The sequence below is a fragment of the Rattus norvegicus genome, chromosome 6 (genome assembly GCF_036323735.1).
Source record: "Rattus norvegicus strain BN/NHsdMcwi chromosome 6, GRCr8, whole genome shotgun sequence".
Taxonomy (NCBI): Eukaryota; Metazoa; Chordata; class Mammalia; order Rodentia; family Muridae; genus Rattus; species Rattus norvegicus.
In genome coordinates, this window is record NC_086024.1 from 93,309,617 (window position 1) to 93,333,269 (window position 23,653).

Consider the following 23,653-nt stretch of genomic DNA (forward strand, 5'->3'; position numbering starts at 1 on the left):
TCTAGGTCCTCAGTGACTCAGAGTTGGGATCTAACGGCAGCTGTAACCCTGTTCTGAATGTCAGAACCCTGCCTTGTTTGACGACAGCCTAATTTTAAAAGCCCCTTGGGAGTAATTACTTTCTCTCTCTCTCCCTCTCTCCCTCTCTCTCTCTCTCTCTCTCTCTCTCTCTCTCTCTCTCTCTCTCTCTCTCAAAACTTTATCAATAGCAAAGAGCACAGGCAAACTTCAAGGATGGGGATGAAGACATTGTGTTTCCTGAGCCTTTCAACAAGACGCAACAGACCTCGTGGCAGGCTTGGAACCCCAAGTCCCTCCAGGATCCCACATATCTCCGAGCTAAAGGTTACTGTGCCAAGCTAGGACCCAGCTCAACTGAGCAGTTTATGATGTGCTCCTCCCTCCTGAGGCCTCCAGGCAGTGAAAAACGAGGAGTACCACAACCCCAAGGTGTTCGAATTTTGTTCCACAGTTGATCAGTAAAGACTTCAGAGTTAGGGTGAGGGCTCTGAGCCCCTCTATAGTCAGAACTCTGCTGTCCTTGAATCCAGGCAAAGGGGAAGGTCTAAGTTGACGAGAGACTACAGTTCATTTTTAGCCAGCATGACAGCAATACCAACAGGGATGCTTGCCACAAAACCCAACCACCTGCAGCCCATGCCCAGGACCCACGTGGTAGAGGGAGGGAGTTGACTCTCAAATTTCCAGTGCGTTTCTCTTTGACAGAGACATGGTGACACCCAACACCAACATATACCCTCAGTTTACCTCTCAGGGCTGAGGAAATTAACCAAAATCCTCTAATCTGCCATTGCTGCTAACTGTGGCTCTACTTAAAAGTCAGAGGACTCGGGTAGCAGAAAGATCAAACATGAGTTCCTTCTGCTAACATACCACTGGCCAGCAGAATGCAAAAGACATCGTAATGTCAGGGAGAGGATCCACACTCTGCTACAAGGCCTGTCCAGGGCAGGTATCCAATGGGAGCAGGTCCCTGCGTCTGAGGGAGTTGCATGCCTGTCACGCATTTTGTCTGTTGGAAAGTTGAGAGACAACATTCAAAGGCATCAGGTCCAAATCTGTGGAACCAATAAATGGCATCGTATATGACCAAGACTTTACAGCCTCGGGTAAGTAAATTATCCTGAAATAGCATCCTGAGTGAGGTAACCCAATCACAAAAGAACACACATGGTATGCATTCACTGATGAGTGGATATTAGCCCAAAAGTTCAAATTACCCAAGAAACAATCCACAGTCCACATGAAACTCAAGAAGAAGGAAGACCAAGGTGTGGGTGCTTCAGTCCTTCTTAGAAGGGGGAACAAAAATACTCACAGGAGGAAATACGGAGATAAAGTGTGGAGCAAAGACCGAAGGAAAGGCTATCCAGAGACTGCCACACACGGGGATCATCCCATATACAGACACCAAACCCAGACAAAATTGCAGATGCCAAGAAGTGCTTGCTGACAGGAGTCTGATATAGCTATCACCTGAGAGGTTCTGCCAGAGCCTGACAAATACAGAGGCGAATGCTTGCAGCCAACCATTAAGCTCAGGTCCTCAATGGAGGAGTTAGAGAAAGGACTGAAGTAGCTGAAGGGGTTTGCAACCCCATAGGAAGAGCAACAATATCAACCAACCAGACCCCAGCAGAGCTCCCAGGGACTAAACCACCATCCCAAGAGAACACAAGGATCTATGGCTCCAGCCACATATGTAGCAGAGGATGGTCTTGTAGGGCATCAATGAGAGGGGAGGCCCTTGGTCCTGCCAGGGCCTGATGCCCAGTGTAGGGGAGTGCCAGGGAGGGGAGGGGGAGGGGGGAGGAGGAGCACCCTCATAGAAGCAAGGGGAGGGGGAATGGGATAGCAGGTTTCTGGAGGGGAAACCAGGAAAGGGGATAAAATTTGAAATGTAAATTTTTTAAAATCCAATAAAAGAAAAGAAGAAGTTTCTGCTTATTTCCACTCTTAGTAACCCAGTCCATTCATGCTAAGTTCCACCTGTTGTCATATGAGATATATACATCGCTGTCTCCTAAGAGCAGGGGAGAGTTTGAGATTTAAGAGCAAGCATGTTGTTTTTTCTTTATAATGTTTTGTTTTGTTTAAGATTTATTTATTCTATATAAGTACATTGTAGCTATCTTCAGACACACCAGAATAGGGCATCAGATCTCATTACAGATGGTTGTGAGCCACCATGTGGTGGCTGGGATTTGAACTCAGGACCTCTGGAAGAGCAGTCGGTGCTCTTAACCACTGAGCCATCTCTCCACCCCCATGTTGTTTTTTCTTATACATTCTTTATAATACATTTTCTTTTCTTTTTATTTAAGAACAACTCAGCAAAATAAAATTCCAGTTTATTGTTAGACATTGTTTCACACATATATCAAACAGGCCAAATAAATAAATAAATAAATAATAGCAACTTCACAGACAAAATAAAAGGAAAAACCTTTTAATCTTTGGCCTTTTTAACCATCTTGTACAAACCAACTACCTTTAGCACAGCTAGGTACATACACAAAGGTTACTGGATTGCTCGGAATAAGACTTTTTGTTCTTGTTGCTTTTGGTTTTTTAACAAGGTTTTTTTTTCTCCTTTGAGGCTATAATGAACATGGTCACAGCACAAGTCAAGTCTGAAGTAGGACAGAAAACGCTCTGAAAGCTGGTTCTGTCACCCGTCATCATTAAAAATGGCTGACCCCTAACAATATGTGCAAAAATATAAAATGTAAATAAAAAATTCAAACAAGTTTTCCTTTTAAAGTATTTTTAAGAAAAAAAGCAGGGCCTGGGAAGGTCTGGTTCTTTTCTCCTCCCATGTTGCCAATTTATGTTGTGGTTTTGGTGGGGTGGGGGAGAGCGCATGTCATCTGTGGGTGGCACTGCCCGCAGTGGGTGGGCGGGGCCTGCTTCTCTATTCGAAGGCGACCACATTTAAATTCTGAGACCGGAAGTGGAGGGTGAAGAGGTCACGGTGCGTAAGGTTAGCTTTTCCCTTCGCTGTCTGGTCATCCTCATCGGTCTTCTGCTTCTCGGTGTCAACATCATCACCCTCATCATCCTCAGCTACCTGCTTGCCCGTAGGAGCCTCAGCTTCCTCATCTTCATTTCCATCCTCTTCCTCACCTTCACCTTCCTCCTCTTCTGCCTCCTCCCCACCTTCTGCCTCTTCTTCATCTACCTCACTGTCAGCCTCCTGCTCCCCATTTCCTCATTTTGAGCGTTCCCATGGGCAGGTGCGTCTCTTCCATTCTCTCCTCCTCCACAGCTTCCTTCTTCCCCTTCAGGTCCTTGGATCTCGGAGCTGCTGTCCACATGGGGGCACGCCAGTGGTCCGATGCTGCAGTCTGCACTGGAGGAGGCAGTGCGTGGGGAGGAGCATGACCCAGGAGCAATGCAAGATGCACCCCCAGCAACCCGTGGGGGGGCTATAGTAAGCTCTTCTAACAAGCCCCTGACCACTCAGCCCTGGATAATTCTCCTCCATATTTCTTACCACCTAATTTTGCTTGGACCAAAAACAAAACAGTGTAAGGCTGGATTTCCTTAAAGGCAGAGTGACAGAATTCTGGACTATGAGCCATACATCCAGGGAAACTGTCCTTTTATGAGTAAAGGGAACAGATCAGCAACCACAGTCTTTACCCTTTTTTTCCTCTCTCAGCTCCAACGCCTGGAGGGGCCTGCAGTTATCTCGTGAGAGTGAAAACATGCTACCATGTTGGAGCAGAAAGGTGGAAGCCTGCTTCCTCCAGCCACTCTTCAGCTGTGGTCTGCCTGCCTCTGGATTCCCAGTTTTATACAACATTAAATCTTAATGTGCATAGACAAGAGTCTAGGTGGTGATGGTGGGGCGGGGGGTGTGGTTTGGTTTAGTTTTTTCTTATTTTGGGTTCGGGGGATTTTGGTTTTGGAGGGGGTGTTTCAAGACATGGCTTCTCTGTGTAGTCCTGGCCATCTTGGAATTCACTCTGTAGACCAGGTTAGCCTCAAACCCTACCTTCCTCTGCCTCCTGAGTGCTGTGACTAAACGCATGTGCCACCCAGCCTGGCTTTCTGGTTTTATTGCATGAAACCAAACAGAAGCCCCAGCAGAGTCATATCTTAGTTGTCAAACAAACAGCCAAGGACAGAACTGTGCTCGGGATAGAAAGCATGCTTAGCATGTGCAAGGCTACGGGCTCAGTCTCCACATCTCGAACGACCCTTCAAAATCCAAACAAAAAGCCAAAGGCAGCTTAGCTCAAGCAAATGAACTATCTGAGAAGTGCCTGTCTCTGAACATCTAAAGTAAACACAATGTTGATGGCTTCAGTTTTCTTTCCAAAAAAAAATCTTTTTTATGATCTATTTACTTCTATTTTCTATGCGTGACTGTTTTGTCTGCATATTTGTATGCCTACCATGTGCGTGACATGAGAGAGCAAAAGAGGGTTTTAAATCAACTGGTACTGGAGTGATGGAAGGTTTGAACCACCATGCTGGGGATCGAACCCACATCTCCTGCAGGAGCAACAGGTACTGTGGACCACTAAGCTGTCTCGCTTAGCCCTAAGATAGTCTTTTCTTAATACATTTTATTGTATGTGTATGAATGTTCTGCCTGGATGTATGGAGTTCCCACAGAGGTCAGAAAAGGACATTGAATCCTTTGGAACTCGTGTTACAGTGACAGCCACCAAGCTGATGCTGGGAACCAAACCATGGCGCTCTGTAAGAACAGTGAGTGATCTTCACAGCTGGGCCATCCCTCCATCCTCACTCTGACTTCGCTTATATTACTCACTTATCTTTCATGTTTTAAGTGTAATTATTTTTTTAAGCATTAGGTAAAACTTTAGAATATCCTGAGTAGGTTTTTTTTTGGAGGGGTTTCATTGTTTTGTGCAATGACTTTGTGTTTGATATAAAAATATGCAGGAAGCATTCAACACAGGGGGGAGGACACCTCTTTTCTAGGAGCCCAGGCAGACGACAGTGTACGGCTTTACAATCAAGCTGTTGTCTTTAGAGAACATAGAGTTCCTTATTTCTTCCTGGTATCTGCTTCGAGGTTGAGGCAGGGCTGTCAGATAGCAATAATGTAATGTCGTAAATATTTTGTCAAAGCAAAAGTACGTGGGAGAAACATCTTTTTCATTTTTGCTGACATGTCGAAGTTGCTTTTGTTTTTCAAAAGTGTGAACGTTCTTGATAGTATACTTCAAAAAGCTTAATGCACAGACTCCCTTTCTGAGTCACAGAGAGAGGGGTGTGAATGTGTTTGGTGGGAAGGGAATTGCTGGGTGACAGTGTAGATGTTCACAAGAGGATATCTGGTGATGTTTGTTATATCCCACCCGTTAGAAAAGAAGGATGTGTCAAGCTTTCTCCTGCTGCTGCAGCAACCCACTGGGAGTCTTATAAAGAAACTGCATTACCTCGCTTGGACTAAAGGGTGCCCAGAGAATGGGTAAAACATTACGAATAAATGTGTCTGTGCAGGTGTTCCTTGAAACTGGGCACCCAACTGGATTAAAAAGCAAGGCGTGGTGGTGCATGACTTTAATCCCAGCACTCAGGAGACAGAGGCAAGATCTCTGTGAGTTCAAAGCCAGCTCATTCTACACAGAGAACTCCAGGCTGCGTAGTGAGAGGCTGTCTCAAGGAGGCGGAGGAGGAGGGGGAGGAGGGGGAGGAGGGGGGGAGGAGGAGGCGGAGGCGGAGGCGGAGGCGGAGGCGGAGGCGGAGGCGGAGGCGGAGGCGGAGGCGGAGGCGGAGGCGGAGGCGGAGGCGGAGTGGAAAGGAATGTGGCTCGGTAGCAGAGCCCTTCCCTAGAACACTATGATAACATAGGTTCAATCCCCAGAACTTCGAACAACAGTGATGCCAATAATAACAACTGGCACAAGCAGAAAGAGAAGGAGCACCACAGTCCTTCCTCCTCTTTGTACCCAGTGATTTTAGGGCCACAGAATCAAAGCTGGGAGGATGAAAGGGGGACTGGAGATCAGCATCCACAAAACACAACCCAGTACTCACTCTCCCCTGGTACCCAGTCCTACAGACGACAGCATCAAGCATTCATGACGGACCTCCAGACTTCCAGTCCACTCTCCTTCTAAGCGAGATGGGTGCTGGGTGGGGGACACGCACCAGGAGTCAAGGACCCTTTATGGATATCAGTGAACTTTCCAGATCTGATTCCTGGCACCATCAGGACATCGGGGAAAATAAACTGTGAAGCCCCACATCATTTTGGTTATTGTTTCTTTTCATTCCTCTCACTGGCATCTGTTGGGCCCATGGTTATTTAAGGCTGAATGTTCATGGCACTGTCGTGTACAGTGAAATAAATGGAGTTTTAGCTAATTAAATGCCTGCATAACGCTGAGACACTTGAAAAATCTCAAAATCCATCCATTGGCCTGTCCCAAAGCCAAGAGCTGTTATATGACACAATGTAAGAGATGTTATATGAATTTCTAATATTTTATTAAACATAAATAATTAGAATACCTAGCCGTTTTCTAGCGCAGGAATACCTAATGGCTAGCATGCAGAACACTGCAGATGTTCACAGACTGCAGACACGTCCATGTGCTGGGGTTCCTTCTAAGCAATTCGTTTTTTACTCTAAAGAAGTGAACATTTGTAACTGTGAATGAATCGTTTGTGGTTTAGGCAAATGTTTAGGAATATTCAATAAAGCATTCGTATAAATATTCAGCTATGGAGATAATTTGATTTAAATAGATGCTACTTTCAATAAATAAACATTGTTCAACATGAATAAACATTTTAAACAACCGGCGAGCATCAAAACCCAGCTGAGGTTTCATGCAAATCTTTGGAAAACACTTTATTTAGCAGTTCTTAAACCAGGCACACATTGTTAGCAATGCTTCTGCACTCTGTATCATAAGGCGCGTTTGTGTGAAAGCAGGGTCTCTCTCCAGAGGATGAACACATCCTACAACACCGCCATTGTATTACCATCTTTCCTTCTTTGCAGCTTTTTACAGTGCGTGTGGCACTGTGGCATTCAAGGGTCTTAACAGAACTGAAAGAACAAGACTGCCAAGGGTTCCAACTGCCTCTGACTTTTACATCTCTGTGACCTAGGGTAGTTTGTGTATGCTTTCAGTATACCCATTTGTGAACTAAAAATCAGAATGCTTTCTCCATAGGAATGAGGTTAAATAAGATCCTGTTATCACCTGTATGACGTTGTATAAATTGGATGCTCCAATCAGAGTCATTCAAAGCAAGCTTTGAGCAGCCATTGTCTTTAGCCTGTAATTGCTCTCATGCACTCTAAATGGGGGTGTAGCATTCTTAGGAGCAATTTGATCATAGCTATCAAAATCGGACATGCACATCTCCTTTGATCCAGCAACTATGTCACAGGTGATTTACTATCACTAGTTAATTGACAAATATGTCTCTAGCTCAATGTCCCAAGATGTTTACTGTTGCGTTGCCTCTTCTGTACTATCAAATGGGGGTGGAGGGGACAACTCAGATGCTCATCAATAAATGATTAAGTCGATTACAGTAATGGGACTTGTCACAATAGAAATGTTACCTTTGTATGTTTGATTATAAGCCTATTATCTTCCTTCTTTGTGATAAGGGGACACTTTTCCCTCCCTTCTAAAGTGTTCTGAATAGAGGGAGTCTGGGTAGTGGTCACTGTGACCCTTTCCTTTTTATGCGTGTGATGCGTGTGTATTGGTGATTGAGGAAGAACAATTAGACGTGACCTACTCACCAAATCCCCTTTATTTCTTGGTAGAGAGCAGTCCACAGCAAACAGGAGCCCTTTCTCCCCACCTCCACCCCCCAGTAGCTTCACTCAGCGGTTCTGAGGGGAAACCCATGACGGTCAGCCTACCCCAAGACTGAGTAGCCAGCTCTGGACATATGCCGTCAGGCTCCATGATATGCACGCCATCTTACTTCAACATAGCCTTTAACGACAATAGAGGGAGATGATGTTCTCCACTTACCCTTTCCCTTTATATTTATATTTGGTCGAATTATGGATGAGAAAAAAATGAAGATGTTTGAAGAATCTCATGAAGACAGAAAGATTGCAAGCTTGAGATTAGCCAGTTCTACATAGCAGGTTTCTGTCCCTGCCCCACAAAAAAACAAATTGATAAGAGCATGGGTTGGGGAAGTGGCTCAACCGTTCAAAGCACTTGTTCCTCTCTCAAAGGACTGGCATTTGATTCCCAGCACCCACGTGGCAGCTCACAAGCATCTGCAATGCCAATTCCAGAAAATCCATCACTGTCTTTGGGACTCTGCAAGCACCAGGCAAGCATGCGGTATACAAACGAGAGAGGAAGTAAAATCCACATACACATAAAATTTTAAAAGTTTTATAACACGTTCTTTTTAAATGTGATAAAAAGCATGCACTGTTTCTGTGTGGGGTGAGAGAAGTGAGGTTTTCATCAGAGGTCTAGGGGAGAAGTGGGCTGCTCAGCTTTACCCACCAGAACAGTTCAGATTTCTCTAACATTATATTTAGTATTAGTTATTTGATAGAAACCATCCATTAAAAGTTACTAAAAAGTATGTGCCAATAAGCCCAAACTTGGGAGGTAGAGGCAGGCAGATCTCTGTGAGTTTGAGGCCAGCCTGGTCTACAAAGCAAGGTCCAGGACAGAGAAAAAAAAAGTCTCAAAAAAAAGTGACTGAAAATCATTATGAACAGCTTTTTTCCTTTATATGCTTTGCAAATAAGCATTTTTAAGAGAAATCTTCAGAGAATGGGGAAACACGTAGCAAATCTTTTTTATAGAATGAGCAATCACACTTATATCAGTTTTGATTTTTTGGTCTGGAGATTTTGAGGGTGCTGGTTTGTTTGTTACATGTATACAGTATGTTGTGACCATATTCAGCCCCGTGTCCTCCCTTATCCCCTCCCACTCCTGCTGACCCCTATTTTCCCAACTAATCCAACATTTCCCACATCCCTACCTTTGAGTGTGCATGTGTGTTAGTTACCTCGATGTCCCTATCATACACAGAAGTCAGCATTTCAGAGCACTGTCCCCAACCGCTGGCTCTTCTGATCTTTTCAGCCCTCTTCCACAATATCCTCTGGCCTTGGGGGACACAGTATAGATGTCCCATCTAGGACATAGCACTCAGCAGTTACCTACATTCAGCACGTTTACCAGCTGTAAGTCTCTACGTCAGCTGCAACCCAGTACAAGAAGCTTCTCTGAGCAAGGCTGGGGCTGTACCGGTCTATGGGTGTAAACATAAGTGTGTAGAATTCTGAGTCCTTTGACTCCATGTCCTTTTAGCAAAATATCAGCTATGGGCGTCTCCTCTAGGGCCTGTTACCTTCTCAGACGTAGCCACCATTCTAGCAGTAAGGATATATTGGCTGACGGGTCAGTACTGTAGCACACAGGATCCGCAGCTGAGGAAGACTATCAGTGGCTTTTCTTTCCTCCAACCTATGAGTACCTCCTGGCACCATGAGTAGCCAACAGCAGGAGGGAGCTTCCACCTCAGTTCCAGCTTGATTTCTGTGCCCTGCATCCAAAGTATACAATGTCTTCAGCAACAGAATTTTACCATCAAATTCCAATACACAGCCAAGAGCAATGGCAGCAGCCTGTATTGTTTTGGGAATCTAAGTGGCCAGTAACTCGTAGGGGAGTGTCCCAAACCTGGCTCCAGGGTTTTCATTTTAAAAACCTGTGGCTTCTGAAAGAAACATTAATCAACCATGCAGAATACCTTTTTTCAAACTTTTTTCTTAAATTATAATCTCTAGCTGTGCAGACATCGTATCTCAAGCCCTTTTATCCCAAGACTTGAGAGGTAGAGGTAGGAAGATATCCATGAGATCAAGGACAGTCTAGTCTACATGGTAAGTTCCAGGCCAGCCAGAGCTATATTACAATACCCTGTTTTGGGGTGGGGGAGGAGTGTATTTCTTGTAACCTTACAAAGCTGTCTATCTGCTTTTTGGGTAATCATTCCCACCTTTCTGATTCTGACAACTCCACCCCCTTTAACCCTTTCCTCATGTAGTGTTTCTCCCTGTTTTCATATCACATATGCTTTATTAACTCTTACTTTTAAGGTCTCATAACTTGTTCTTGTGGTTCCTTTGTTGTTTCCTGGCCTCCACAGACACTCTAATTTAAACACAGAAATCCAAAAGTTTGAAGCTGAGAATAAATATAAGAGTGAAACAGTGTTTGTCTGTCTCTCTAGGCCTGAGTTACCTCACTCAGTATAATATCTTCCTACCCCATTCATTTTCTGAAATTTCCATTTAAGTGCAGAACAAAAATTCCATTCTGTATATAAATCACATTTTCATTCTCTATTCATCAGCTGATTGACATCTGGGTCGGTTCCATTTTTCCAGCTAAGTGAATAGAGCAGCAGTGGACACGGCTGCACAGGTATCTCTGTCATAGGATACAGAGTGTCGTGTGGTACTCTGTATGGTACTTCTGCTATGTGTCCAGGGTGCTATAGCTGAACACCATCAGTTTTCTTGGTTTAAAACCACAAAACTCTAGGTACCTTGAGTAGAAAAAGAATGCATCATGTTTAGGTGTGTCCGTGCATGTGTGTGTACATGTACACATGTACATGTGTGTGCTGGCACAAGTGCACATATGTGCATGTGGATACCACAGGTTGATGCTGCCTCCTTAATCACATTTCTGTTTGAGCCAGATTCACTCACTGAATATGGAGGTCGACATTTAGCTAGACCGGCGAGCCAGCAAGCCCCCAAGGATCCTATTGTGTCTGCTATTACAGGTGTGCTCTGCCACACTGAGTTTTTTATAAGGAATCTAGGGGATCTTAATTCAAGTCCTCCTGCTAGTTAGGAAGCACTTAACTGACTGAACCATTTCCCCAGATGAGGGATACATCTTAAGATACCTAATGCTACACAAGGAGGCTGGGAGAGCAGCCAAAACTTGAACGGGATTCAAGGCCACCCTAAACCGCTGTCACAATGACACAGAGATTGAAGGTGACGGTGCTGCCTCACATGAGCACCACCACTGATGCACTAGCACGGCCTTGACAACCACTGGGTCCTTGACTTTCTGAGCCTTCCCTGTTTTCCTGTCACAACCTCAAGGTTCAAAGTTCAATGCAGGAGCAACCAACCAACTAAATAAAATGAAAACTATTCCCCGAGAGGAAGGTCCTATAGGGTCAGGGACACCACACTCCCTCATTCACTGCAACAGGAAGGCAAGCTAGAAGGTGGGTTTAAAATGGAAAGATGAAGGGATCTGATCGGTTGCTTCTGGTTTCTCAATGCATGTGACAATGGCAGCAGTAAGCAGACAGTACTAGAAATTTAAGGTAAGAAAGGAAGAAAAGAATATGCAATAACATGTTTGAGGGTAATCTTCCATAGCCCACATAGTAAACTACACCAAAACAGTGACTTACAGAAATAATGACTGCTTCCTTGCTCATGGAGCTGGCAGTTCTCCTTCAGGGCCCCTCATATGATTGCAAGGGCCCTGGTGGTGAGAGCGGACCTCATCCTGAAGGGCTCTTCAGACATAATTCTGATCTTAGGATGGGAAGGCAACACTGGAGCACCTCAGATTCTCTCTCACTCCCTCTCTATCTCCATTTACATCTATGCATGTACATGTGCATGTATTTATTTTACTTGTATATATGTGTATAACATACAGGTTTACATGTGTATATATATACATTTATAAATTATCAATATTTGTATTCACATGTATATTTACATAGAAGCTGAAAGTTCCCAATAATCCAAGAAAAATCAGCAGAACCTCTGTGGCCTTTTCTAACCTAGTCTCAGAAGTCTCATAATGTTCATTCTGCTGTACTCTACTCATGGCAGAGGAAGTACATTGATTCTGAGTAGGAAAGTCCTACCCAGAGCCAAGGGGAGGGGGTGTAAATTCTCTCTCAATGTAAGAAATGTCAAAGAATTTGCAGGAATAAAGCACTACATGTAGAAAAAAATATCAAAGAGGAGGGGAAGGAAGCAATGCAGGACTGCACTGCGTATTCATGGTCATGGTTCATGACATGGTCGTGAATCAGAGACTCTGGTTGGAGGTTACATTTTTGTCCATAGACTTTAGATGTATTGCATGGGGGTGCAGGAAAAGAGAGTGTATTCACAGTAGGCTTCAGCAACAGTCCTCCTGTGAGGAAGTAAGTACCATGACGAAAGAACTTTTGTGTGACTTAGAGCTGAATCTCAAAGGTCAAAAGCTGATGAAAGGATCCTTCCATATATCCTTGTTGGGTTGATCTGGGCTCTTCCAGGCTCTTTTGAGTCAGGATATCTGCCTGCCTCTCTGTCTCCAGCTCCACCATTTGACTTGACACAACTCACAGGAGTGCTTGGAGCCTTAGGTCTCACATCTATAAAATGAAGATGATTTGATTTTAAGATCTCTTTCGGGCATAAAAGTCACATCCTGCTTTCTCATCCCACTCATCTGACATCTTGCAACACTGCTGCCAAAGCACATCCATTCAGATGAGGGCACCAGCAAGGTGCCCTCAGGTTTTTACCTTACAACTGATCCACTTAAGACGCAGCCTCCGGAAACACATTGAATCTAAAAGCAAAGCCTCCTACACTCAATAAATCCTTGTTGGATTTCAACGTAAGAACACACAGAGAGAACTATTGATGCTGCAGCTGTAAAGTGCCTAAAAACAGATAGATCTAGCCCATCATTTGCCCTCTTGGGTGTTCACATCCTTTCTTAGCTATCACCCAGCCCAGTCAGGTAAATATATCTCTTTTCATCTCTCCACACATATCAATCCCTTTCTTTCATTGTTGTTATTTTTCTCTAAGCATTCCCCAGTCTGCCTTCGCCTTCCCAATGTTTAATGTAAATGTTGTACACGGGGTAGGAAATAGGAGTGAGGCAGCAAAGCAATAAAGAACGTGGAGCGATGGGAACAAATCACATTGCTGAGGCAGCGGGGTTGTCTGAGCCGTCACTGTGCCCTAATGGCTGAAGCACAGCCTGAAGCTAGATCTGTAAGCCTGGCAACTGCCTATGGGGTGGATTTGAGGACTAAAGTGGGCTCTCCTGCTCAAAAGTGGCTAGACAGGGTTCAATGCCAGCTCTGCCACTAATAAAATGTATGTGTGACCTTGGATAAGCTATTTCTTTTTTTTATTATTAACTTGAGTATTTCTTATATACATTTCGAGTGTTATTCCCTTTCCCGGTATCCGGGCAAACATCCCCCTCCCCCCTCCCCTTCCTTATGGGTGTTCCCCTCCCAACCCTCCCCCCATTGCCGCCCTCCCCCCACCAGTCTAGTTCACTGGGGGTTCAGTCTTAGCAGGACCCAGGGCTTCTCCTTCCACTGGTGCTCTTACTAGGATATTCATTGCTACCTATGAGGTCAGAGTCCAGGGTCAGTCCATGTATAGTCTTTAGGTAGTGGCTTAGTCCCTAGAAGCTCTGGTTGCTTAGCATTGTTGTACATATGGGGTCTCCAGCCCCTTCAAGATCTTCCAGTTCTTTCTCTGATTCCTTCAACGGGGGTCCTATTCTCAGTTCAGTGGTTTGCTGCTGGCATTCGCCTCTGTATTTGCTGTATTCTGGCTGTGTCTCTCAGGAGCGATCTACATCCGGCTCCTGTCGGCCTGCACTTCTTTGCTTCATCCATCTTGTCTAATTGGGTGGCTGTATATGTATGGGCCACATGTGGGGCAGGCTCTGAATGGGTGTTCCTTCAGTCTCTGTTTTAATCTTTGCCTCTCTCTTCCCTGCCAAGGGTATTCTTGTTCCCCTTTTAAAGAAGGAGTGAAGCATTCACATTTTGATCATCCGTCTTGAGTTTCATTTGTTCTAGGTATCTAGGGTAATTCAAGCATTTGGGCTAATAGCCACTTATCAATGAGTGCATACCATGTATGTCTTTCTGTGATTGGGTTAGCTCACTCAGGATGATATTTTCCAGTTCCAACCATTTGCCTACGAATTTCATAAACTCGTTGTTTTTGATAGCTGAGTAATATTCCATTGTGTAGATGTACCACATTTTCTGTATCCATTCCTCTGTTGAAGGGCATCTGGGTTCTTTCCAGCTTCTGGCTATTATAAATAAGGCTGCAATGAACATAGTGGAGCACGTGTCTTTTTTATATGTTGGGGCATCTTTTGGGTATATGCCCAAGAGAGGTATAGCTGGATCCTCAGGCAGTTCAATGTCCAATTTTCTGAGGATCCTCCAGACTGATTTCCAGAATGGTTGTACCAGTTTGCAATCCCACCAACAATGGAGGAGTGTTCCTCTTTCTCCACATCCTCGCCAGCATCTGTTGTCCCCTGAGTTTTTGATCATAGCCATTCTCACTGGTGTGAGGTGAAATCTCAGGGTTGTTTTGATTTGCATTTCCCTTATGACTAAAGATGTTGAACATTTCTTTAGGTGTTTCTCAGCCATTTGGCATTCCTCAGCTGTGAATTCTTTGTTTAGCTCTGAACCCCATTTTTTAATAGGGTTATTTGTTTCCCTGCGGTCTAACTTCTTGAGTTCTTTGTATATTTTGGATATAAGGCCTCTATCTGTTGTAGGATTGGTAAAGATCTTTTCCCAATCTGTTGGTTGCCGTTTTGTCCTAACCACAGTGTCCTTTGCCTTACAGAAGCTTTGCAGTTTTATGAGATCCCATTTGTCGATTCTTGATCTTAGAGCGGATAAGCTATTTCTTAACCATTCCATTTCTTCGTTTCCTTCTTTAAAGTCTGAGTATGAGGTATACAGGATTACAGGATCAAATGAAATAATATAGGCTGAGTACTGTGAACCACAGGCAGAAGGACCATGTGCAAAAGCAAGAATAGATCCATGACACCTGAAATCCTACCATTAATAACTTACTCCATGGGATGAAGGCAGGGACCCAGCCTTGCTGCTAGTCCTACTCTAACCATATTGTCAAGCTAAGACATCCATTTATTCTTTCTTTATTCTATGATAGATGTAATTCTCATATCGGACCCTGTAACTGGTCCTACCTTGAAAATCTGACCAATGTCCAACATCTCAACTACCAATTCCCCCTCGCTTGGTACCTTCCTCAGGATCTGGACTGAAACCCAGACCAGTGGATAGTGTCTAGCTAGGTATGAGTGAGAGGTGCAATAAATGAGTAGGCTGACTGACCAGCTACCTTCTTCTGGTCTCCATGCTGCTTGCCCAGAGTGGTGGCCCAGGGCCTCATCCTTTATCTCTGTCTTTGCATTTGGTAGCAGCTTTTTACTGCCTGCATCTGACCCCTCAGTTCTCCATCATCTTCCATGAACACCAGTCCAGCCACTACTTCCCTTCACTTTCTTGGCTAAATATGAGGTTTAGCCAAGTGAGGCTGTTAAATCTCTAGGGTTCGTCTCCAGAACACACTGACCACAGTTCGCCTGATGTGAAACCCCACCCCTCGGGATCAGAGATCCACTGGCCACACTTAGTGACATGTTCTCAACTCCTGTACTCCCGAGGCAGAAAACTATGAGCATTCCAGTGAAAACCCCCCTCATTCTATCCCAGCACCCAAAATCCATTCCAAATACAGAAGAGTTGGGACTATGATAAAAAGATCAGGCTACCTAGACCAAAGATAGTGATAGGAGAGGAACATAATAAGGCTGAGGGATAGAATGGTGGCTCAGTAATAAAGGTGCTTACCAAGCAAGCCTGGCGACCCACAAGCCACAGTAGAACAAGAAAACCAAGTACTAAAAGTTTCCCTCTAATTTCCACACATGTGCCATGTCATATGTGTGCTTGCATTCGCATGTACACACACATACACACACATAATAATAATAATAATAATAATAATAATAGTACTGGTAAACAAAAATAAAATAAGGCTAGAGCAGCAGGATGCACACAAACCAACAGGGCTTTAGAAGGAGAAAGCCAAGTCTAGCCAAGAGACTGGCACAACAAGAGGGGATTCTTCAGGAGGGAACTTCATATTGGAACACAAAAAATTGTGACTGAGAAAATCAGTGAAGGTCGCACACTTTGAGCTTTGAAAAGTATTCAGGAAGTTGATAGACATTTTAGATTATCAACAGACGTGTCAGGGCAACCCCTGAACTCCAGGTTCAAAACCTTGGATTCAAATTTTAAAGCCAATCAGCACCCGATACAGAGCAGGCCCTTGAATTGTTATGAATGCGTGCATCTCCCTAGAACCCTATTAAAGTCTTCACCCAGGATATGATGGTAGCAGAAAGTCAGGACTTTGGGAAATAATTCAGATGGAGTTTAGATGAGGCCAGAAGGTTAGAGAGCCCATGGTAGAAATCAGTGGCTTCATAAGGAGACTGACACATTAGACCCCCTCTCCCCTGTGCAGGGTCACATCAATAAGGGGAACAGTTACAAGCCAGAAAGGAAGCACCCAGCAAAAGTAAAATCTGTCAGCACCTTGATCTTGGACTTTCCTGAACTCTCTCTCGAACCATGACAAATTAAAATACCACTGAGTCTGTGGTATTTTCATGATAGCAGCCTGAATTAATTTAGACAGTAATGTAGCCAAGCATGGTGAGACACTCTTGTAATCCCATTAATCAAGAGGCAGATCACTCGGGAGGCTGAGACAGAAGGATCACAAGTTAGAGACTAACCTAGGCCATGTAATGATACCATGTTGTGGGGAGAAGAGAAAGGGGAGGAAGAAACAAAGAGAAACCAGAACCTGAATGAACGCAGTTAGGTATTGATGTTGTAGACAATGGAGAGAGGACTCTAGACCATTTGAGAAGGAGGGGAAAAAAATAGACTCTTGGTTTGGGGATTTGGGAAGTAAAGAAAAGGGTTTGAAGATTTCTAATCAGATAACCCCAGGTCACCAGATAAATGGTGTGCATCTAGTGAGAAATGCTATCAGGGTTTTTGTTGGTTTGTATTTTTTGCATTGTTAATTGGATAGGGATGGGAAGTTTCACTTGTTCACTGGATGCATTTAATAAAGTGCCTAAGACATGCTTAACCTTGAGAGCGTCATGAAAAATGTCTGTCCCCTCCCTTGTGAAATTTACACTGCCATGGTCAAACACCCAGACAAAGAACAGTGGTTGCCGGAAAGCTAGGGAAACTGGTGCGATGTTGATGATTAGGAGCCGGGGTGACTTCTGAAAGAGTCATAAAGGAGACCCAGGAGGAAAGGCCAGAGCTCTGCCTGATAGTGTGAGGGAAGAGATTATAGAACTCTCACTGGAAGTATACACACGGTCCCTAGTTAAACATAGGAGAGACTATACTGAGAGATGACAGGAGGGTGGGGATTCAGACAGTGGGTGGAACAGTAGGATTTAAGAAGAAAGTGATACAGAAAGTATATTCGTGAACCTAAATTTCAAACCGTTCCACTAAGACTTAGAAAAAAAAAAAGCAGACTGTCAAGGTGTAGCTAGTACTATGGCACTCCACTTGAGTCTACTTCTGGGTCAAGAGTAAGATCGTCTCCAGGGGTCTTAAGGAGCCCAAGCCTTTGAATTGGGTTTTAATAGAGAAGGGGTCAGGTCTCTTCTGCATTCAGCAGTTCTATTGGCCTCTTTGATCTCTGAAAAAGTCAAGTAATAGATTTTTCCTTCAGTCAAAGCTTTCCACGGGTGGTTTCTTGGGAGCCTTGAACACTGCTTTGGCTGGTGTGTGGTGCCCAAGAGGAAACCCTGAGGGCCTCTGAACAGGCCAGGCGGTGGGCAGGGAGACAATAGCAGGAAGGTAGGTCCCACAACTTCAGAAACCACTTTTGAAAAGAGGAAGCTAGAAGAGTCTAAACTCAGAGGAGAAGCCAGTCAAATGGAGAAGAGGTGATGAGAGCCTTAGAAAACAGAGTAGAAAGGAGAGACTAGGAGTAAACAGGGAAAGTGAAAGAAAGGATTGAGAGCAGTGTCCAGGGGGATTAGTCAGGCCTCTACAGAATTTACAGAATGACTCAATAGATGGATAGATAGATAGATAGATAGATAGATAGATAGATAGATAGATAGATGGATGGATGGATGGATAGATAGATACATAGATACATAGATACATAGATATATAATAGATAGATAAATAGATAGATAGATAATGATAGATAGATAGATAGATAGATAGATAGATAGATAGATAGATAGATAGATAGATAGATAGAAAGGGAAAGAAAGGAAAAAAGAAAGAAAGAAAGAAAGAAAGAAAGAAAGAAAGAAAGAAAGAAAGACAGACAGACAGACAGATAATAACTGGAATAACTTGTAAGCTTCAGTCTAACTAATCCAACAATGGTGCCTTAGGTAGAGTTTCATTTCTGTGAAGAGACACCATGACCAAGGCAACTCTTGTAAAGACAAACATTTATTTCAATTCACATTACATCCCAATCACAGCACTCTTCCCTCCTCTCCTCCCAGTCCTGACCTTGCAAATCCCTCCCCCCATTATGCCTTCCCCTTTTCCCCAGAGAAGGGGAAAGCCTCCCTTGGTTATCACCCTACCCTGGGACAAAGACAAACATTAATTAAGGCTGGCTTACAATTTCAGTGGTTGAGTTCATTGTCATCATGGTGGGAAGCATAGCAGTGTGCAGGCAGACATGAGGCTGGGGGAACAGCTTGATCTGAAAGTAGCCAGCAGGAGCCTCTCTTCCTCAGGCAGCCAAGAGGAGGCACTCTTCCACTGGGCAGAGCTTGAGCACTAGGAGACCTCAAAGGCTGCCTACACAGTGACACACTTCCTCCAGTAAGGCCACACCTCCTGATGTGCCCCTTCCCATAGGTCAAGCATATTCAAACCACCACAAATGGCCAGCTATGAATGGAAAGTCCAAGAACCTGGTGGTCACTAAGTCCGCAAGGCTGGATGTCTCGGCCAGCCTTCAGTATATTCTGGAATTCTGAAGCAGCAGCTCCAATAGCAGTGAAGAAATGGATTTGCCATCAAGGCAAGGGCAAGCAGGCAAACACCAAAAAGACCCTTGTTCTGTGTCCTTAGAGAAGACTTCCAGCAGAGGTTGTGGCCTAGCCAAAAGGTGTGTCCTCCCTCCTAAAGATCCGGGATTAATGGTGTGTGTCTTCCTGCTTCAAGAGCAGATCAAAGGCAGGCATCTTCCTGCCTCAAAGGTCCAGAATAGATATACCTACTTCAAGCAAAGCAAAAAAAAAAAAAAGTCTCTTATAGATGTGCCCTTTGTTTCTGGATTGTAGTTCACTCCAGATGTAGTCAAGCTGAGAACCAGGAATAGCCGCCACTCTAGGTTTTCTCAGCAGAGGAGCTCGGGCTTTGTTAATGGTGCTGAGGAAAGAAGCAACGATGAAAATGCCAGGGAGGTCCGGTGAGGAGGGCAAAGCCTGGAAGGAGAGATGAGTTCCAGCAGGTTTGAAATTGCATTTGCCTCCTGCTGATCAGCTTTCACAGTTCCGGGGGCGCTCTGCATGCTTTTCCCATCGCTGCTTTTCCCCAGTGCCAGGCACCTCCATGCAAGATGCGTCTCCTGGTGCAATAGCAGTACAACTATTATGATTATACAACTTTATAGTTGGATTTAAAGTTTGATCTACAGGGAGAAATTTCACGCCCCGTACTGTAACCCTGGTCAAAAGTCACTGGTTGGGGAAATCATAGGCCTGAGGGTAGTGCCTCTTATTGGTATTTTGACAAATAGCCATTTTGTCAAGTTGACTTCTCTTTTTTAAGATTTATTATTTATTATATATAAGTATATTGTGGCTGTCTTCAGACACACCAGAAGAGGGCATCAGATCCCATCACAGAGGGTTGTGAGCCACCATGTGGTTGCTGGGAATTGAACTCAGGACCTCTGGAAGAGCAGTCAGTGCTCTTAACCACTCAGCCATCTCTCCAACCCTCAAGTTGACTTCTAAATATTTATATTTATACCCACACACCTGAGCTGCAGTCAGCCTTAATCAGAAAAGCTTTGCGAGTGGCTGTTGTTGTTGTTGTTGTTGTGGTAGTGGTGGTTGTTGTTGTGGTGGTGGTTGTGGTTGTTTTCCCGTGGGCAATACAAGGGAGAGACATAACTGGTCAACGTTCTGAGAGGAAATACTGAGTGCTCAGCCCCAAATAGGACATGTCTATCAACGCCTGTCACTCCAAGTCAAGGCCCTGGGACCATCACAGAAGAGGAGGCAGAAGGAAGGTGAGAGAGGATGAGGAGGAGCACCGTGAAATGCTGTTTTCTGGGTGTGGCATAGCTAGCACACAGCAGCTGTGTTTACCTACATCAGATCAAAGCAGCCAACATCTGGGCATGGGTGGGGAGGCGCTCTTAGGCCCCCACCCTTACTGAGGAGCAATTGGCAGCTGGGAGCAGGAAAGCGGCTGCTGGTAGGTCCCATAATCCAGTGGGTGGCCCCACACCCATGCACCTAGGAGCAGCACCAATTGAGTTATATAAATTAAATAAAGGAAAAAGATATGAGGTTTAGGGCGGGTCATGTTGGGGGTATGCAGGGGCTGAGGAAAATGGGAAGATAAGTATGGTCATATTTTATTGTACACATGTATAAAATTATCAAGGGTAAAAATATAATTTAAAATGTTATTTATTTTATAAAATATAATTTAAAAATATTTTTTAAAGAAAATGATGCATTTGCCTAACTTTGGAAGGTGCAACTTAGAATATCTTAGATATAAAGAAAAGCCTGAGTCTACATGACAGTGGGCTGAATTCAGAGATCTTGGAAGTAACATACAAGCAATGACTAAAGTCATGAGGAAGGATGAGATTGTCTCCCAAAATGGTATAGAATAGGATGATGAAGATACTGAGAGGGAGACCCTAGGAGAAAACAGTATCTACAGGCTAAACAGGGACCTCAAGAATGCTCAGCAGGTAAGACACTAGCCACCAAGCCTAACGACCTGGATTTGAAACACAGATAACACATAGTAGGAGAGACCTGACTCCCACTGATTGCCTTCCTCGTGTGCAGTGGTACAAACGCACACGTGCACACACACACACACACACACACACACACACACACACACGCAGACATGTAAAAACAAGTGAATACATAAAGCCCAATGAAGAGAAGCAAGATATTTATTAGATTAACCAGGAGAATAATACAGAGCAGCTAAGGGAAGATTTTTTAGGAATGAAACAATCAAAAAAGCCAACTGTCCCGTAAGTGTCAATGGAAGCATGTCTATTAGGTTTAACAGGGAACTGATTGGTAACTTTTCTAAGTAGAGCTGGGAACCATGGTGCACGCCTTTAATCCCATCGCTTGGGAGGCAGAGACGGGCACCTGATCTATGTATCAAAATTTCTGGCCATCCAAGAACATATAGTGAGACCCTATCTCAAAAAAGAAAAAAAGACTCTAAAAAAATCTTTTTGAGATAGAAGCAGAAAATAGATTACTAAGGATTAAAGAAGCCAGAGTAAAACCATGTAAATGGCCTTTTCATGATACTTATGTGTAAAGAAAGGAAAGAGATGAGGATGGGAGGAGAGATATCTAGAAAAGCCACTGAGCCACCAGCAGACGTGGCTTTTGCTGCTTTATAACAAAAAAGAAGAAGATTTTAAAGGTGATTCTATTCTGCGTGGAGATATCTACTGGAGATGAAGGGGCTGCAAACACAAAAGAATAGAAGAGAACTCTGACCTTACAGCAAGGTCACGGTGGAGACTAAAGAAGGAGAATTTAACCCAACTCACAGACCAGCCTGAAATAGACAGTATCGCAGCATCAGGAGAGGTGCAGGCTGGTGCTGACGCAGACACATGCACGCAGGCAGCAATGGCCATCTATCTTGTTCCTGGCAGACATTATCTAATGTTATCTGTAGAGCGAAGTAGCTGCAGTGCATGTGGGAGCCTGAGGAGGTGAGGAAAGCCAAACAGAGCTGTACCCTGTACTGACCTTCATCAACGCCAACGCCCACACGTGCTATGTGACTGCCTCTGGCATCTCTCGGGACCTCAGGTGTGGGAAAGGAAGTATCTTAGACATGAACTAAGGCTGCAGCACAGGTGGAAGAGACACACAGAAGAACAAAGGAATCGAGGATGCCAGAATGAGAGAGAAGAACACAAATGCACGATGAAACCTCATCAAAAATGACAGAGACATCAAACCACAGGAAAGGACTGACGAAAGGGACGGAGGGGAAGGGAACCAAGAGACTGGAGATTACCAGGATGGGAGAAAACAGGGTTTTGGGCTAGCTTTCTATAGTAGTAAGGGGGAAAGGTTCATGGTAAAATCTCTAAATTTCAATATGGTACAGTGAAAACGTATGTTAGGGTTAAAAGAAATATTAGGGTTAAAACCATGAGGCTGAGAAAGCTTGGGATGAGAGAGCCAGGTGGACCTAATGTGATACAAAAAGGCTCGGAAAGGCAAGGCCAGTGTCAGTGAGCTGACCAGACTCCTAGAGTCCTTGAGGCAGTATTGATTGTCCTTTCACACACACTTACTTCTAATGTAGTTGATGATAAGCCAATGATCAACTAAACTGTAAGTAAGGATGGCTTCTAACTTAGAAGCTTTCACTTAATAGACAACCCCATAGATGTGCTAAACTCTGAGGTGACCAAGAAAGACTACAGCTGTATCTTGGTGGCTGGGATAGAGTTAACTCATTGCCAGAGTAAAGCTCAAAGTTGATCATGCAACTATCAAAACAAAAAGAGCTTAGTGTCACTAGCATTGGAGACATGTGCAGAGCCAGAGGACAGCAATGGCAGTCGAGGGACTAAAGGTCAGCAATCAAGGTCAGCATCTAACCAAGTCAGAGTCAGACACAGAAAGAACAGGCTTCACCTACCCCTCTGGGTGGGTCGAGCATGAGCAGATGATTGATCATCTCCCCGGTTGGGTCAAGAAGACAAGCCCAGAGTATGTCACCCGCCACTGGCTCAGCCCAAGATAGCCAGAGCCCAAATCAGTCTCTGGACAATGGCCTCCGCCTTCGTCTTTGACTCTGTAAAAAATCCCCACACAAAGACTTTCATTTTCGTTCCTTTTTGAGGCCATCTCACTTTCACAAGATTGACTTCTCAATTTTTCAGTAGTCTATAGCTCTCCTCAACAAATGTCACTTTCGCTTTGCATACTCCCATGAGAATTCACCTCCTTAATCATCACTGGTGTGAGACAACAAACCCAGAAACCACTGTCCCAGGTCCATGTTTGCTGACTGAGTACCCAGCACCCTACGTTCTTGGATTAAGTGCAGTTCACAGCTGAGCACAAAAAGGTCTTGTCCTGTTCACTCCAAAACCGTGCGTCAATTTAAAGAGCCTCCCTTGTGTCTCATAGTGTGGAACGATGTACAACTGTTTTGACTGTGATAGTCCTAGCTTGGGAAGTGAAGGAATAGAGGCAAAGACCATGTGTGTTCATAAAGGTAAATATTGTTTTAAGAGCATTTGAACAACCTTCCACTTAGCTAGAGCTGCTAAAAAACTGCGAGACCTGCCAGTTATTAGCGCTTTTGTGTCTTCTTTTTTTTTTTTTAAGACAAAGGCAGAGAAGACAATGAGAAATAAGGTTTCTGCTTCAGGTGTAAAATCTCAGAGCAGATGGATAAAGAAGAAACTAACCTGACAACCGTTTCAGCCAAAAGA